Here is a 16,428-nt window from a genome sequence, read left to right on the forward strand (position 1 = left end):
CTCAAGTGGTAGAGCGCTCGCCTTGAGCTGAAGAGCTGAGGGACAGCGCCCAGGCCCAGAGTTCAAGCCCCACGACCGACAAAAAAAAATATAAATAAAAAAAAATCATTAGGCCAAAGCTGGGCACTAGTGGCTAACACTTGTAATCCTAGCTACTCATAAGGCTGAGAACTGAGAATCCCTGTTTGAAGCCAGTCTAGGCAGCAAAGGCCATAAGACTTTTATCTCCAATGAACCATTATAAAAGTAGAAGTGGAGTTGTGGTTCAAAGTGGTGGAGCACAAACCTTGAGTTTAAAAAGCAAAAAACAAGGCTGGGAATGTGCTTTAGTGGTAGAGTGCTTGCCTATCATACATGAAGCCCTGGGTTTAATTCCTCAGTACCACATACACAGAAATAGTCAGAAGTGGCGCTGTGGCTCAAAGGGTAGAGTGCTAGCCTTGAGCAAAAGAAGCTCAGGGTCAGTGCCCTGAGTTTAAGCCCTAGGACTGGCAACAAAACAAAACAAAAACCAAAAACCAAAAAATAAAAACCCCAAAGAACAAAGAAAACAAAACCAGCTCAGGGACAGTGCCCAGGTTCTGAGTTCAAGCCCCACAACCGACAAAACAAACGAAAAAACCACTAGACCATATTAAAAGAGTGTTCAAATAAACCATGTGGTATTTGATTATGGAGAAATAGAAGAGTGTAAATTTAACATGACATTTAATGAATAGAGTTTTATTTAGTAGAATGTCATTTTTTAATGCATCCTATGTGCTAAAAAGAAAACAAAACAAAGCTCCTGCTTTTCAAGCTATCATTTTAAAACAGAGGCTTGGGAATTAGCTTATATGGTAAAGTGTTTGCCTAGCAAGTTTAGAGCCCTTGTCCTCAGTATGGTGAAAACCAACCAGCCAACCAACCAACATCTCTCTCTTTAAAATAGCCTGGTGTCGGTGGCTCATACCTGTCATCCTAGCTACTCAGGAGGCTGAGATCTGAGGATCATAGTTCAAAGCCAGCTGGAGCAGTAAAGTCCGTGAGACTCTTATCTCTAATAAACCACCAGAAAACCAGAAGTGGTATTGTGGCTCAAGTGTTAGAGCACTTGCTTTGAGCTGAAGAGCTGACAGCGCCCAGGCCCAGAGTTCAAGCTCCACTACTGAAAAAAAAAGTCCACTGATTTTTATTGTTCTCAGCTATGTGTCTCACTGACTGATTATATAAAGGAGAAAACAGTGGCCAAAAGTAAGGAGTGGCTCTTTCAATTAATAAAGCAGAAATTATTTTAAATACTTTTTTATACCATTTACCAAAATATACTTTACATAAAGGGGAAAAAGTATATCTAGGTTAGATCATTAAAAGATTTTTGTTTAGTTTTGAAAACTAGTAGCATTCATTCCTTTATTAGTTAGACTTTTAGCAGTAGTTAATTTAAATTTTGCAATCCAACAATTTGTCTAATATAATTTTTATTAATTCAGACTGAGGAGAAACTAAATGTGAATTGTGTAGAATTAAAAAAATAGACGGGTGCTGGTGGCTCACACCTGTAATCCTAGCTACTCAGGAGGCTGGGATCTGAGGATCACGGTTCAAAGTCAGCCTGAGTAGGAAACTCCGTGAGACTCTTAACTCCAATAAACCACTAGAAAACCGGAAGTGGCGCATGGCTCAAGTGGTAGAGCGCTCACCTTGAGCTGAAGAGCTGAGGGACAGCACCCAGGCCCAGAGTTCAAGCCCCATGACCAACACACAGAAAAAAGAATTAAAAAATTTTTTTTGCTGTGTATTTTTGAGTTTTATAACATGGTATTATGGGATATATATGCTACAAATAGTAAAATGTTACTTTGATGAAACAGATTAACTTACCTGTCATCTTAGATATTGTGTGTGTGTGTGTGTGTGTGTGTGTGTGTGTGTGCGCGTGCGTGTGTATGTGCATGCTGGTTCTGGGACTTGAGCTCAGGGCTTGGTCACAGCTCACTTCTGGCTTTTTGGTGATTAGTTGGAGATAAGAATCTCATAGACTTACTGGCTCAGGCTGTCTTTGAACTGCAATCCTTATATCTTAGCCTCTTGAGTAGCTAGGATTAAAGGTGTGAGCCACTGGTGCCCCACTGATACTTACTTTTTTATGGAAACAGCAGGTAAAACAAACTTACTTAGCAAAAATTTCTAATATAGTGTAGTTTTATTAACGTCTCACATTCTTTTTTTTTTGTTCATCGGGCTTGAACACTGGACCTGAATGCTGTCCCTCAGCTCTTCAGCTCAAGGCTAGCACTCTACCACTTGAGCCACTGTGTCACTTCAGGTTTTCTGAGTGGTTTGTTGGAGATAAGAGTCTCTCGGACTTTCCTGCTTGGGCTGGCTTTGAACCACGATTCTCAGATCTCAGCCTCCTGAGTAGCTAGGATTATAGGCATGAGCCACTGACGCCCAGATTACTTCTCACATTCTTTGATGTCAACCTCTTCCCTACTCATTCATCACCCTAACCCACTGTTTGGTTTGCTAGTCTTACAAGAGTTCTCAGGTAAGGATAGGTCACATATGTGAATAGTGCAACTCTGGATGTTTACTTAAAACACATCCTAGGCAGATCCATCCCATTTTTTCAGGCAGCCACCTGTTAGTACTTCTGAGGATTTGCCTTGTGCCATGTGTAGAAGTGGTTTTTCATGTGTTAGACAAGAGCCACTATTTTTCTTCAGTGGGCTGTTTTGTGGAGAAGATAACAAGTTATTACAATGAAAAGGAATGATTATGATGCTAAGATTAGCTAAGTTTTATGGGAGGAAATGGCATAGGAATGGCAGGGAGGTCACAGAATGCCTCCCCAAGAGCGTGACATAGGAAGGGAAGGGGTTTGAAGCATTTGGCAGGTCGAAATGGATTATTTAAGTTGCCAAAAGAGATTCAGTATGGCTAGAATTTGAAGTATGAGGAAGAGAGGGAAAAGGAGACTAGGAAGATTAAGGAAGTCAAGAGGCTTGAACTCTGGGCCTGGCCACTATCCCTGAGCTTTTGTGCTCAAGGCTACTGTTCTACCACTTTGAGCCACAGCTCCACTTCTGGTTTTCTGGTGGTTCATTGGGAATAAGAGCCTCATAGGTTCTCTTACTCAGGCTAGCTTTGAACTGTGATCCTCAGATCTCAGCCTCTTGAGTAGATAGAAGCACAAATATGAGCCACTAGCACCTGGCAAGAAAAATCTTACTGCTGTGGTCTTTTCAAGCATTGTCTCAGTGTGTTGAGCTTTTAAGAGTTTGAAAGAGGGCTGACAATGTAGCTCAGTGGTAGAGTGCTTGCCTAGCATGCATGAAGCCCTGGGTTCGATTCCTCAGTAAGGACCACATAAACAGGAAAAAATGCTGGAAGTGGCCCCGTGGCTCAAGTGGTAGACTGCTAGCCCTGAGTTCAAGCCCTGGGACTAGCAAAAAAAACAAAAAACCCAGCAGCAAAAGAGTTTGAAGCAAGCTTGAGATGGCAGCCCTTGTCTGGGACCCCAGGACTTGAGAGATGCCAGTCGTCCTTGGGCTCACGCCTGTAATCCTAGCTACTCAGAAGGCTGAGATCCAAGGATCACAGTTCAAAACCAGGCTGGGCAGGAAAGTTCCTGTAGGACTCTTAATTCCAAATAACCATTCAAAAATTGGAAGTGGAACTGTGGTCACAGTGGTGGAGCACTAATCTTGACCAAAGAGATCAGGGACAGCACCCAGCCCCACGACCAGCCAAAAAACAGAAAAAAGAAATGTACACTACCTGATTTATTTAACTTAACCCCAATTAAAATTTTTTAAAATGATAACAAAAAACCCCAAAGGTTGGTATACAACTTAGTAGTAGAGCACTTACCTCTCATTTGTAAGGTCCTGTGTCTAATTGATCACACTGAAGAAGAAAACACAAAAAATGTTTTAAGCAAACTTAAAAAAATAAAATACAAATTTAAACTGTGAGAGAAGGGGTGACATTGTCTAAAAAGAAGTGTATTCACTCATGCCTGTAATCCTGGCTATACAGGAAGCTGAGATCTGAGGATCCTAGTTCAAAGCTAGCCTGGGCAGGAAAGTCTGTGAGAGGTTTTTTTTTGTTGTTGTTGTTGTTTGTGGGGCTTGAACTCTGGGCTGGGCGCTGTCCCTCAGCTCTTCAGCTCAAGGCAAGTGCTCTACCACTTGAGCCACAGCGCCACTTCCGGTTTTCTGGTGGTTTGTTGGAGATAAGAGTCTCACAGATTTTCCTGCCTGGTCTGGCTTTGAACTACAATCCTCAGATCTCAGCCTCTTGAGTAGCTAGGATTATACAGGCATGAGACACTGGTGTCCAGCAAGTCTGTGAGACTCTTACCTCTAATTAACCACCAGAAAACCAGAAGTGGAGATGTGGCTCAAAGTGGTAAACCTAATTAGCCTTGAGCAAAAGGTCTCAGACAGTGCCCAGGTCCTGAATTTAAGCCCTATGACTGTCCAAAAAAAAAAAAAAGTACCCATTACGTGGCGTATGTAACTGTAACCCCTCTGTACATCACCTTTATAATAGCAATAAGAAGTAAAAATAAAAACTTACTTGTTTTCAAAATATTTGAAAACAGAAGACATTCAAATAATTATCTAAGTCAGTTATGGTGGTTTATGTTAATAATCCTAGCTCTCTGGGACATAGAGGCAGGAGGTTGGCAAGTTCAAAAGCAGCCTAGTAAGCTTAATGCAACCCTGTCTCAAAAATAAAATAGTAACAAAAGAGTTGGAGGGATGGCTCAAGTGACAAAGAGCTTTCCTTGTGTGCCCAAGGCTTTGGGTTCAGTAAATAAAATTACCTAAAACCAACTGAACTCCTTAGCACCTCGTTCACAACTTCATAATAGTTACTATTTTTATTCCACTAAATTAGTGTTTATAGACACGTAGTTTGGGCTATAGGTGTTCTTAATGTATAGCTACAATAAGCTAAAAGTGATAGAGATTTAGATAGATAATTGGCCAGCCATGATTTCTTTTTAGACTTAAAAAGTTGGGTTCTTTGGTGCAATGCTGTTTCAAGTGGAGGAGGAATCATTGTCCCTATCCATTCTTCATTCCCATCTGTGTAACGTGTGGGTCTTAAAGACCTACATGAGACTCACAATAGCCAGTTTTGATTGAACATAATGCATGTTAGTTGACTTTGTTAGGTATTTAAGCTGATGGCCTCTAACTTTATAGTGGGAATGCTGTTTTGATCATTTGGACTATGAAGCATAAATTAAAGTATTTCTTTTGGTTCTGATGTCTTTGAGAACTAACTTGTAAGGAAAAGTTATCATGAAACCGTTTTGTATTCTTCATCACTGCATACAGTTGCTGGTTTACTTATAAAATAATGCAATCACAAACAGTTAGGGTCTGGGCCTTGAGCACCACGGTGGATATCATAAACATAATTATATATGGAATTGCTATACTTTCAGCCTGTACAACTGAATATATGTAAGAGAGTTTATGAAGAGTGTATCTTAAAAATACAACAAAATAGTTAAAGCATGTAAAAATATGAAAAATACTTAAAAATAGGTAATAAAATATTATAGCATGTAAAAAATACAAATGACAACAAGTATGCATGTACTTACTTCCAAAAAAATTAACAAAACATTGGCCAGTATTTGACCTTTTTGTGTATCTAATTCTAAGATATTCTCCTACTCTTCTTCCTTAAGGTACCTACTATTCTGGTTTTTTATTTTAATCACATAATACAATCTTTATAATAAAAGAATGCTTTTTAGTTATCAAAAAGGAAGTGATCTTTGAGCTTAACAATTTTTTGGACATAATCTATTATGTGTTATTCTCATTTTTATAGACATTTAAATGGATAGTGATTCAGATTATACCCCTGGAGCAAGCATTTGTTCCAAAGTGGAGTGAACTAACATACTGTTAGTGGGGATAAAAAGATAGGTATACAGACTAGATTTTATAATAAGTATAAATTCATGAATTAATTTTGATACACGTCTAATTCATTCTCCTAATTAGGAAGGTGTTCTATAAAATAGATGAGCAGTTTTTGTTTTTTGTTTTTTTCAGTAACCAGGCTTAATCTTCAGTTAGCTTTATTTCATGATGCATGCAAATGTTTTGTCTCTAGATAGCTAGATTACCCCCCATCCCCACCCCATATACACAGGAACCGGGTAGGAAAATACGGCATAAGCCTACCTTTGAGGGAAGGATTGGTACTGTAAAACTTGTGCTCTACTGATAGCTAGTAGCTTCATCTTATTTTGACACCTGAAGAGCTTTATTGTTACTGTTGATCTTGGGAGCTTTTTATTTCGTTATACCAACAACCTCTCCTTCTCTCTTCCCCTTCCCTTCTTTCTTTTTGTGCCTACAACTTGTGATACACTAGATTTCTTTTATTTATTTATTTTTGGGTCCAGTTGTGAGGCCTGAACTCTGGGTCTGGGCGCTGTCCCTCAGCTCTTCAGCTCAAGGCTAGTGCTCTACCACTTGAGCCACAGCACCACTTTCGGCTTTTTTCTTTTTTGCTTATGTGGTGCTGAGGAATCGAACCCAGGGCCTCAGGCATGCAAGGCAAGCGCTGTACCACTGGGCTGCCTTCCCAGCCCCATACACTAGATTTCTAAATGAGGTAGTAAGTACATTCCAAGAATTTTAATCACACAGAATGTGGCATTATTGTAAATTTAATGAAGTGACCTGAGTCATTCTGCATAGATGAAGAGTAAGAGGTATGTACAGTTGGTACCAGCAGCATTCACTCTTAAGGTATCCCAGTTTGTACAAAAACTCTGGCTGTAGTTTGGTGCCACCTGGTGGCAGTTAGATGTTTCTGTAACTGCAGTTTGAGGACTGGGTAGAAAGTAGGAGATACTTTGAGTTGTCTTCTTGTTGGTTCTGGGACCCATTGTTCTATACCCAAATCTGTGAATGCTCAAGTTCCTTATATAAAATGCCATTGTGTTTTCATGTAAACTATGCCTGTCATCCTCTTGCATGCTTTAAACTGTGTCTAGATAACTACTTATAATATCTTTGATATAAATGTTCTGTAAATAAGCAGGAAGCTGATGGCTTATACCTGCAATCTTAGCTACTCAGGATGCTGAGTAGTTTGGAGCCAGATAGGAAAGTCTGTGAGACTCTTGTGTCCAACAAACTACCAGAAAAGCTGAAAGGGGAGCTGTGACTCAAGTGCTAGAGCACTAGCCTTGAGCAAAAGAAGCTTAGGGACAGAGCCCAGGCCCTGAGTTCAAGCCCCGCAACAGGCACACCCATACACACAAAAAGTTCTGTAAGTAGTTGTTGCATTGAGTTGGGCATTGGTAGCTCACATCTGTAATCCTAGCTACTCAGGAGGCTGAGTTCTGAGGATTGTGGTTCAAAGCCAGGCTGGTCAGGAAAGTCGGTGAGACTCATCTCCAATTAACCACCAGAAAAAACCCCAAATGGCACTGGCTCAAGTGGTAGAGCACTTGCCTTTAGCCGAAGAGTCAGGGACAGCGCCGAGGCCCAGAGTTCACCAAAAAAAAAAAAAATAATAATGTTGTATTGCAGTGTTTAGAGAGTATTGGTGAAGAAAAAAGGGAAAAAAATCTGTACATGTTCAGAACAGGTGCAATTGTTTTCCCAAAACTTTTAATCCATGGGTGGTTTAATCCAAGAAGGTGGAACTCCCTGTCACCTAGGGCCAGCAGTACCACTGGATTTTTCTCAATTTATGTATTCACAATATTTTGCCTTACTGTATTTATATTTGTATCTATTAATATTTCCAGTGTACTCTAAAAATAGGCCATTTACTGGAATTGTTGAATCAAGAACTTGATACGTTTTCAGAAAAGTATTAGTTAAATAGAGAATGAGAAGACAACATGAATGAGACCAGAGAGCAGATATTTTTGCATTTTATTTAAAGACTGAGTAGCAGTGTAGTTTAACCAGAATTGTTTAAGTTTTCTAGAGACAATAGGTGTGGTTGAAGAGGTAAGAATAGAAACTGCAGTGGTACTAGACTGTGTTGGCCTTTAAATAAAGTAATGTCAACAAAATAGAAACATAATGTGGAGATGGGAAGGAAGAACATTGATTTAAACATCCGAAAGATAGAAACAGGAGACACAATGTGCATAATAATGTTATGTAAATAAAAATAATAAAAATGGAGTGAGAAACACTCCTCTCCTTGTAATGAATGTAAGCTTAACAAAAAAAGAAATAAATACAAGGCATAGTTTCCAAGCTAAGTATGTTGTCCCACACCTATTTTCTGAGCACTTAGACTGAGGCTGGATGAATATGAGTTTGAGCAACTGGGCTACTCAGGAACTTGTCTGAAAAATGTGAAAAAGAAAACAAAGAGGTCTGGCTTCCAAAATGCTGTGCTAGGGTGCAGGTTAGAGAGTAAATCCAACTGAACTTGACTCAACTTAATAAAAGATAACAAAGGAGTAAAAAGTGATAAATAAATACAAATAAAAAATAAAATAAAGTGATGGAAATAGAAATCATGAACTAAGTCTGGCACACATGGCTCATGCTTGTAATCCTAGCTACTCAGGAGGCAGTTCAAAGCCATCCCGGGCAGAAGTAGCACTGTGGCTCAAGAGGTAGAGCGCTAGCATTGAACTGAAGAGCCCAGGGACAGGGCCCAGGCCCAGAGTTCGAGCTCCATGATGGACAAAGAAAAAAAAGCTGGAAGTAGTGGCTGTGGCTCTAGTGGTAGAGCACTAACCTTGAGCAAATGGAGCTCAAGGACAATGCCCAGGCCTGGAGCTCAAGCACCAGGACCAGCAAACAAACAAACAAACAAAAAGAAAAGAAATCATAAATTGGCAGAGTAGAAATAAGTCCAGAGCATGTCAGAAACCATTTTCAGTTATCTGTTGTATTCTTAAAATGATCTTCTATTTTTAACAATTCAAAAAGCAAAAGCAAATCAAATTAGTGGAAGCGGATAACATAGTAACAGACAAAACAAAGCTAAGTTGAAATACTGGAAAGTAAGTTTACTAAAGATGATACTAACAAAAAGAACCTGGAAGACTGAAACAGAGTTTACAGTGAACATCTCTGAATAGGGTGAATGAAGGTAGACTCTTCAAACTGGTAAACAGCTCAGAAAGTATAATTGTCATTAGCATATTTGCATCTTTGACTACCATTTAAGGCAAAAGTTGGACTCAAACACGTCTATAAATTGAAAAAAGACAGAAAATTTAAAATAACTTCAAAGGAGTGAGCCATAGAATTCACAAACTTCATGAATTGGAGAGTCTTGACCTATTAAAGTAGGATCATAAAATGTTTCTGTTGTTTACAGTTCAGTTCTTTGCTGTGATCTCCCCTTTAGCAATGCCCAGAAAATCAGTATCATGTATAAAAATAGTTCATTATGATGCATAAATTAGAAAACAGTGAAAAAAAATCAGAATGCTTTATCAAATTGGGTTTTTTTTTGGTCGGTCGAGGGCCTTGAACTCTGGGCTTGGGTGCTGTCCCTGTGCTCTTCAGCTCAAGGCGAGAACTCTACTGCTTGAGCTACAGTGCCACTTCCTGCTTTATCAAATTGGAAACAAACACATTACAACTTAGGAAAAATGAAAGTTATAAAATATTTTCAGCTATGAACAATATGCAATTATTGCATATAAAAACTTGGGATTTGATTTAAGCAGAAGTCACTGGGAAGTTCAAGTACAATTGCTTGGCTCACGCCTGTAATCCTAGCTACTCAGGAGGCTGAGATAGTCAGGAAAGTCTTTGAGACTCATATCTCCAATAAATTACTCAAGAATCCGGAAGTTACACTGTGGCTTAAATGGTAGAGTATTAGCCTTGAGCGGAAGAAGCTCAGGGACAGCACCCAGGCCCAGAGTCCAAGCCCCAGGACCGGAAAACAAAAAACAAAAAAATCATTGCTCTAAATGTACATCTTAGAAAATAAGAAATATTAATGTATTGGTTTCAAACAAGAACCAGTTATTTTTTTTCTCTTGGGCTTTTGGTTATGTGGTTATGCTGAGTTGGACATGGCCTGTTCTACTATCTGTGATCATCTGTGGGTCAGCTGGAACTCACTGGTCTTAAGACCAGCTCAGCTGGAACAACTGGCCTCCTATTTCTTTTTTCCAGTTGTCTTTTTCCCCCCCTATTTCTTATGCTGTTGGTGAAGAACTCCAGTATTTTGTTAGGAGTGGTGTTACCTCTGGACTTCCTAGGTTTGTTTCTAATGCTGAAGGAAGTATCTGAAATTTCCATTTTAAATTTAGTGTTTGTTACAGGTTTTAGTAATGTCCTCTTATTTAAGGGATTATTTCCTATTCCTCTGTTTTTAGTTTTGTTTTTGTGTTCATTGAGTCTTATGAAATGTTTTTGGAGCATTCTTCAATACATTCCCCTTCAGTCTGTTAATGTGATTAGTAAAACATTCTCAGATGTTGATCTCCCCTTGTAGTTTGAGAATGTTTGTCATTTTGCTTCTTTTAAATAAAAAGGCCTTCACATGTACATTCATAAATGAAATGAAACTATAATCTTACTATTTGCATTATCCTTATGTCGTTTTAGAAACAAAATATTATGCAACTCATAAAATAATCCCGGTGCCTTCCATTTATTTTTCTCTTCTATTTTTCTGTCATTAATTCTTGTATAATAATTGATTTTAGGGGGCTGGGAAGGTGGCTCAGTGGTAGAGCACTTGCCTTGCAGGCATGAGGCCCTGGGTTCGATTCCTTAGCACCACATAAGCAAAAAGAAAAAAGCCGGAAGTGGCGCTGTGGCTCAAGTGGTAGAGCACTAGCCTTGAGCTGAAGAGCTGAGGGGCAGCGCCCAGGCCCAGAGTTCAGGCCTCACAACCGGACCCCCCCAAAAAAAAGTTTAAATAAAAAAAAGAATTGATTTTAGGGCTGAGAATGTGGCTTAGTGGTAAAGTGCTTGCATAATATGCATGAAGCCTTGAGTTCGATTCTTCAGTACCACATACACAGAAAAAGCTGGAAGTGGTGCTGTGGCTCAAGTGGTAGAGCCAAAAAAAGCAGCCCTGGAACAGTGCCCAGGCCCTAAGTTTAAACCCCAGAACTGGCAAAAAAAAAAAAAAAAGAAAGAAAAAGAAAAAAAGATTATAAACATTTGCTAGAATTTTTCTAAAAATTTATTCAACTCTTTTTTTATTGGAAAGGATGGTTTAGACTATATATATATATATATATATATATATATATATATATTTATTTATTTATTTGAGCTTTTTTTTTTTTTTGCCAGTCCTGGGCTTGAACTCAGGGCCTAAGCACTGTCCCTGAGCCCTCTGTGCTCAAGGCTAGCACTCGACCACAAGCCACAGCACCACTTCTGGCCTTTTCTGTTTATTTGGTACTGAAGAATCCAACCCAGGGCTTCATGCATACCAGGCAAGTACTCTACCACTAAGCCACATTTCCATCCAGTACTTATTTTCTATTTGAGTGTGTAGTATAGGAAATTTCATATTCTCTAGAAACTTGTACATTCCATGTGTATCAACTTTTCTTTTTTTTTCTTGTCCAAGATAAGGACAAGAATTCTGTGCCTGGTGCTCCGCTCACTGGCTAGCGCTCTACCTACTAAGTCATGCCTCCAACACCTGGGTCAGCTTGATTAGTATAGCATTATTTGTAGTGCTGCATCTTTTTTGTTGGTCATTGTAATGCTATTTTATTATTTTTGTTTTTTATCATATCTGGGGTTATCTCTCCCTTTCAATACTCTATATTCTCTCTCTATATATGTACATTCAATCCATATTAAAAATTTTTTTTTTTTGGTGTCAATCCTGGGGCTTGAACTCACACTGGGTGTTGTCTCTGAGCTTTTTACTCAAGACTACTTCTCTACCACTTGAGCCACAGCTTCATTTATTTCTTTTTGGTGGTTAGTTAGAGATGAGTCTCAGATTTTCCTGTCTGAGCTGGCTTTGAGCCATGCTCCCTAGATCTCATTCTTCTGAGTAGCTAGGGTTACAGGTGTGAGCCATTGGATTCTAGATTTTTTTTTTTTTTGGGGGGGGTGCCAATCCTAGGCTTGAACTGAAGGCCTGGGCACTGTCTCTGAGTCTTTTTTGTTTTTGCTCAAAAGTAGCACTCTACCATTTGAGATAAGAGTCTCTTGGACTTGTCTGCCTGGGCTGTTTTTGAACCTTAATCATCAGATATCAGCCTCCTGAGATTACAGGCATGGACTACCAGTGCCTGGCAAGAGGCAGAAATTTTAGATTAGATCTTGTTTGACAAGAATGTGTGTCTTCATAGCCATAATTTTTTTTTTGCCAGTCTTGGGATTTGAACTCAGGGCCTGGGTACTGTCCCTGAGCTCCTTTTGTTCAAGGCTAGCACTCTACTACTTGAGCCACAGTGCCACTTGACTAAACACAGATAAGAAAAATTTTAGCATAGTTTATAAGTGTAAAAGCTAGAAACAACTTTATTTACCTCCAGTATAAATTTGATGAATTAAACAGGGTTCATACACTGGAATGCTTTGTAGAATTTGTAAAGTAAATAGCTAATATCTCTGTGTATGAATATGGGTTGAATAGAGTTTGAATAAAGATACAATTAAGAATGGCATATATAGTATAATGACATTTATCTAAAACATGGAAATTACTACTTTATATTATTCAATGATATACATAATACAAACACATGAATCCTATGTAAGCATACATACATTCAAAAACATAAAGAATAGATTGGAAGTATATACACTGAACTCTATAGATGCAATGCTGAGTAGAGGGCTCAGGATTAGTATTCCAGTATAATATTTTTATCTATAGGTGTATTATTTCTTAGGGAAATAAGAGACAAATAAATGAGAAAATGCTAAAAGAGTTACAGCCTTTCAGAAGGGACAATATGTCTGTTCAGAATATTACTTTCAGTCTTTCCTATATGTTTAGAATCTCTCAAAAACAGTATGGGTTCCTGAAGTTAGGAGTAAGGCTGCAGAGGTGGTATTATTGAAAGCAGAAACAAAGGACATTCGTGTAGATGAAAGTGCTACATGTAAGTGAGTTATCCATATAAAGATACCACACGGCGGAAATTAAGATGTATAGCTTCTTCTTCTTTTTTTTTTTTTTTTAGTCAAGACTGGCCATGTAGAGTTTTGAGTCAACACAGAAATAACACTAAAAGCTCTGGGTGGGCAGTACAAAGAGTGGAGAATGAAGGAATGAAGAGAGAAGATGGCTGAGGATTGTACTTTGAATGAACAGATACACTTAAGGGTCTTTTTTTGGGGGGAGGGGGGGTCAGTCCTGGGGTTTGAACTCAGGGTCTGGGCATTGTTCCTGAGCTACTTTTGCTAAAGGTACTCTACCACTTGAGCCACAGCACCATCTGGTGCTGTGTAAGTGGTACTGAGGAATTGAACCCAGGGTTTCATGCATGCTAGGCAAGCACTCAACCACTGAGCCACATTCCCAGCCCACACTTAAGGGTCTTGTAGACACAAATAAAGATAGCTGAGAAGAAAATAATAGGAAAAACACATAGCCAATTTGCCATCACAAAAATCAAATGAAGAGAAGGATTTCCATAAGGCATGGTCAGTAATGTTACAGAAATTTTTGGTGGGTAGGATGCATTAGGCATCCTAATGCACAGGCATTATTGTAAGAGCAGAAGCAAGAAATTATGCAACCTAAATATCACTTTTAGAATTAAACAAGTTTGGTCATTTTTCCAGAATACTCTCTCACTCCATTTTTCTATAAAAATGCCAAATTAGAATTTTACATGTTCATGTAAAATTTCAGAATTAAAAAATTCCACTGTACTCGTTACTACATATATTCTCTTAATGATAATTAACCCTTGAAGTCAGTTGCTAAAATTTTACTTAAAATATAGGGGACACTATTTTAACCCTTTGCAGTGTTTTGCACATATGAGTGCTTCATCAATGTGATTTTCACAATCATTTGTCTAACACCACTAGAAAAGACTAATTGTAATATTTAGTTGGCAATCTAAGAGTGGTGGTGAGAATTTTTGAGGATGTACCTCCTTAGCATAAAACATAAAGCAAAGAACCAACAGACTGAGAGAGAGTCCAGTCAAATGCTGAGAACAAGACCCGAAGTTAAGCTGTGTGCCAGTGGCTCATGTGTGTGATCTTAGCTACTCAGGAGGCTGATTGTTGAGAATAACAGCAATTTGAAGCCAGCCAGGGCAGGAAAGTCCATGAGACTCTTATCTCCAATAAACTACTCAGAAAAAGCCAGAAGTGGTGCTGTGGCTCAAGTGTTGGAGAGCTAGCCTTGAGCACAGAGAAGCTTAGAGACAGCGCCCAGGCCTTGAGTTCAAGCCCCAGGTCAGGAAAAAAGAAGGAAAGAAAGAAAAAAAATCAAAGTTAAGCTGGGTGCTCGTGGCTTATATCTGTAATCCTGTACTCAGGAGGCTGAGATCTGAGGATTGCAGTTTGAAGCCAGCCCAGGCAGGCTTCTATTCGAGACTCTTCTATCCGATAAAATATCAAAAATAGTGTTGTGGCTCAAGTAGTAGAGTGCTAGCGTTGAGCAAAAGAAGCTCAGGGACAGTGGGCAGGCCCTTAGTACAAGCCCCAGGACAGAAAAAAAAAATCAAAGTTCAATTATACCTAAGCTAGGTATGCATCCAAAATGGTATACTGTCCCTTACGTATAAAAAGAGTTGCATGGTCTATGTCCTAAAATGAATGTTGTGTATAGAACAAGGTAACAATTTCTAGAGTGTTGGCCCTCATTGAAAATCTAATAATAGCCATTTTGCACGTTTCACTAACAAAAATTTGCCATTACCAACTTCTGATAATCCATGCCTTGGCCAGGTGCAGTGGTGAATGCCTGTAATTCCAGCACCTAAGCTGGAGGCTAAGTGGGAGGCTCACCTGAGGGCAGGAATTTGAGACCAGCTTTAGCAACAAAAAATCCTGCATCTATATTTTTTAACATTGTCAAAAAATTCTAGGGACTGGGATGGTGCTTTGTGGTAGAGTGCATGTCTAGCTTGTGTAAGTGTGGCTCTGGGTTTGATCTGCAGACCAACTCTGGAAACTTCAGATATATTCTTTAAAGAAATGAGGTCTTAGCTGGTTGGGGAATGCTTGTGATTCTAACTACTTGGGAGAAGGAGATTAGGAGGATCATGATTCAAAGTTAGCCTGCACAAAAAAAGACCCTATCTCCACTAATAAAAAGCTGAAGGTGGAGGTGTGTGTGTTATCCCAGAAGTACCTGAAACAAATAGGATTGTGGTCCAGGCATAAATGGGAGACCCTATTTGAAAATTAAGTAAAATCAGAAAGGCATGGGGCGGGGCTCAGCTCAGCTCATGTGGTAAAGTACCTATCTAGCAAGTTGAACTGCGAAGTGACACATAGACAGGTGGTAGACCAGACGGGCAGGTAGGTAGGAGGTGCATGCGTGGGGTCTACTGTGTTCCGCGTGCCTACGAACTCCTGGGTCTGGACTTCAGGGTGTACTACTGAGCCTAGCTTAAAAAAAGAAAAGGAAAGAAAAGTCCACTGATAATCCTTCTTTCTTCACGCTAGTCCTCAAGAAGGAAATTTGTATGTCAGAAAACATGAACTTCTTTTAGTTCCCGTGTCTGCCCCTTGCTTTCCTGGAGGTCTGTCCCGGCGACACCACCAGCAGGCTCGTTATCCTCGGCGTTTTCATACTTAGAATGTGTCTGCTTCTGTAGATTGCTTATGGTAGCAAGGCTAACCTTACGCCGGGGAAGGTGGGTTTAGAAGGATTGTAAGTAGATGGGAATGTTTCCCAGACTTTCCGTACTAATTTCTCTTTGTGTAGAGGTGTTGTGTGTATCACTAGTGGAGAAAAGTGTGCCACTCTGTTCTCGTGGAGCTTAAAACCTAAGACAGCGCGGGTGCGCACACTCGGGACGACCACATCTACACACACACGCGCGGCCGAAGACACTGTTCAAGGCAGAGTCTGAGCAGGGCTGCCCATCCCGTGTCAGAGGGTCCTTCCTGTGCCTGAAGAGCGAGGCCTGCTGGTGTGGCCCCACAGAAAGCACACCTGTGGCCTAATTGCTTTTTTCCCCAGTCAACGCGAAAAATTGTACCGAAGAGGAAATTCAGAGTTGTTGTCTGCTCAGCGCTCGCGCTTAGTCCTGTGTCGCACACGGAGACCTGGCAGACCGATCTTTACCTCCAGTTAGTCGCGGTAAAAGGCTGCCCGCCGTGGGCTCTTGTGCCTCGTGACGGGGGGTTATGAATCATGCATCGGGGACGGGCCCTTGCTTGGTGTGGGTGTGAGTGGGGCCGCAGGCAGGTGAGGGAGAAGCGGGCTAAGCGGCGGCGGCCGGGCCGCGCGCGCACCGCTGCGGCATCGGCATCGTCGTTACCGCGGAGCCCGCTCTGAGCCACA

General features: G+C 40.1%; 1 protein-coding gene across 2 annotated transcripts in view; it reads left to right on the forward strand.

The window, feature by feature from the left end:
- Elf2 (E74-like factor 2 (ets domain transcription factor)) overlaps window positions 1–16,428 on the forward strand; it is a 53,603-nt gene that overhangs the window by 11,964 nt on the left and 25,211 nt on the right. The window lies entirely within an intron of this gene.

This window comes from Dipodomys ordii, unplaced genomic scaffold (assembly GCF_000151885.1).
Source record: "Dipodomys ordii isolate 6190 unplaced genomic scaffold, Dord_2.0 Scaffold119, whole genome shotgun sequence".
NCBI lineage: Eukaryota > Metazoa > Chordata > Mammalia > Rodentia > Heteromyidae > Dipodomys > Dipodomys ordii.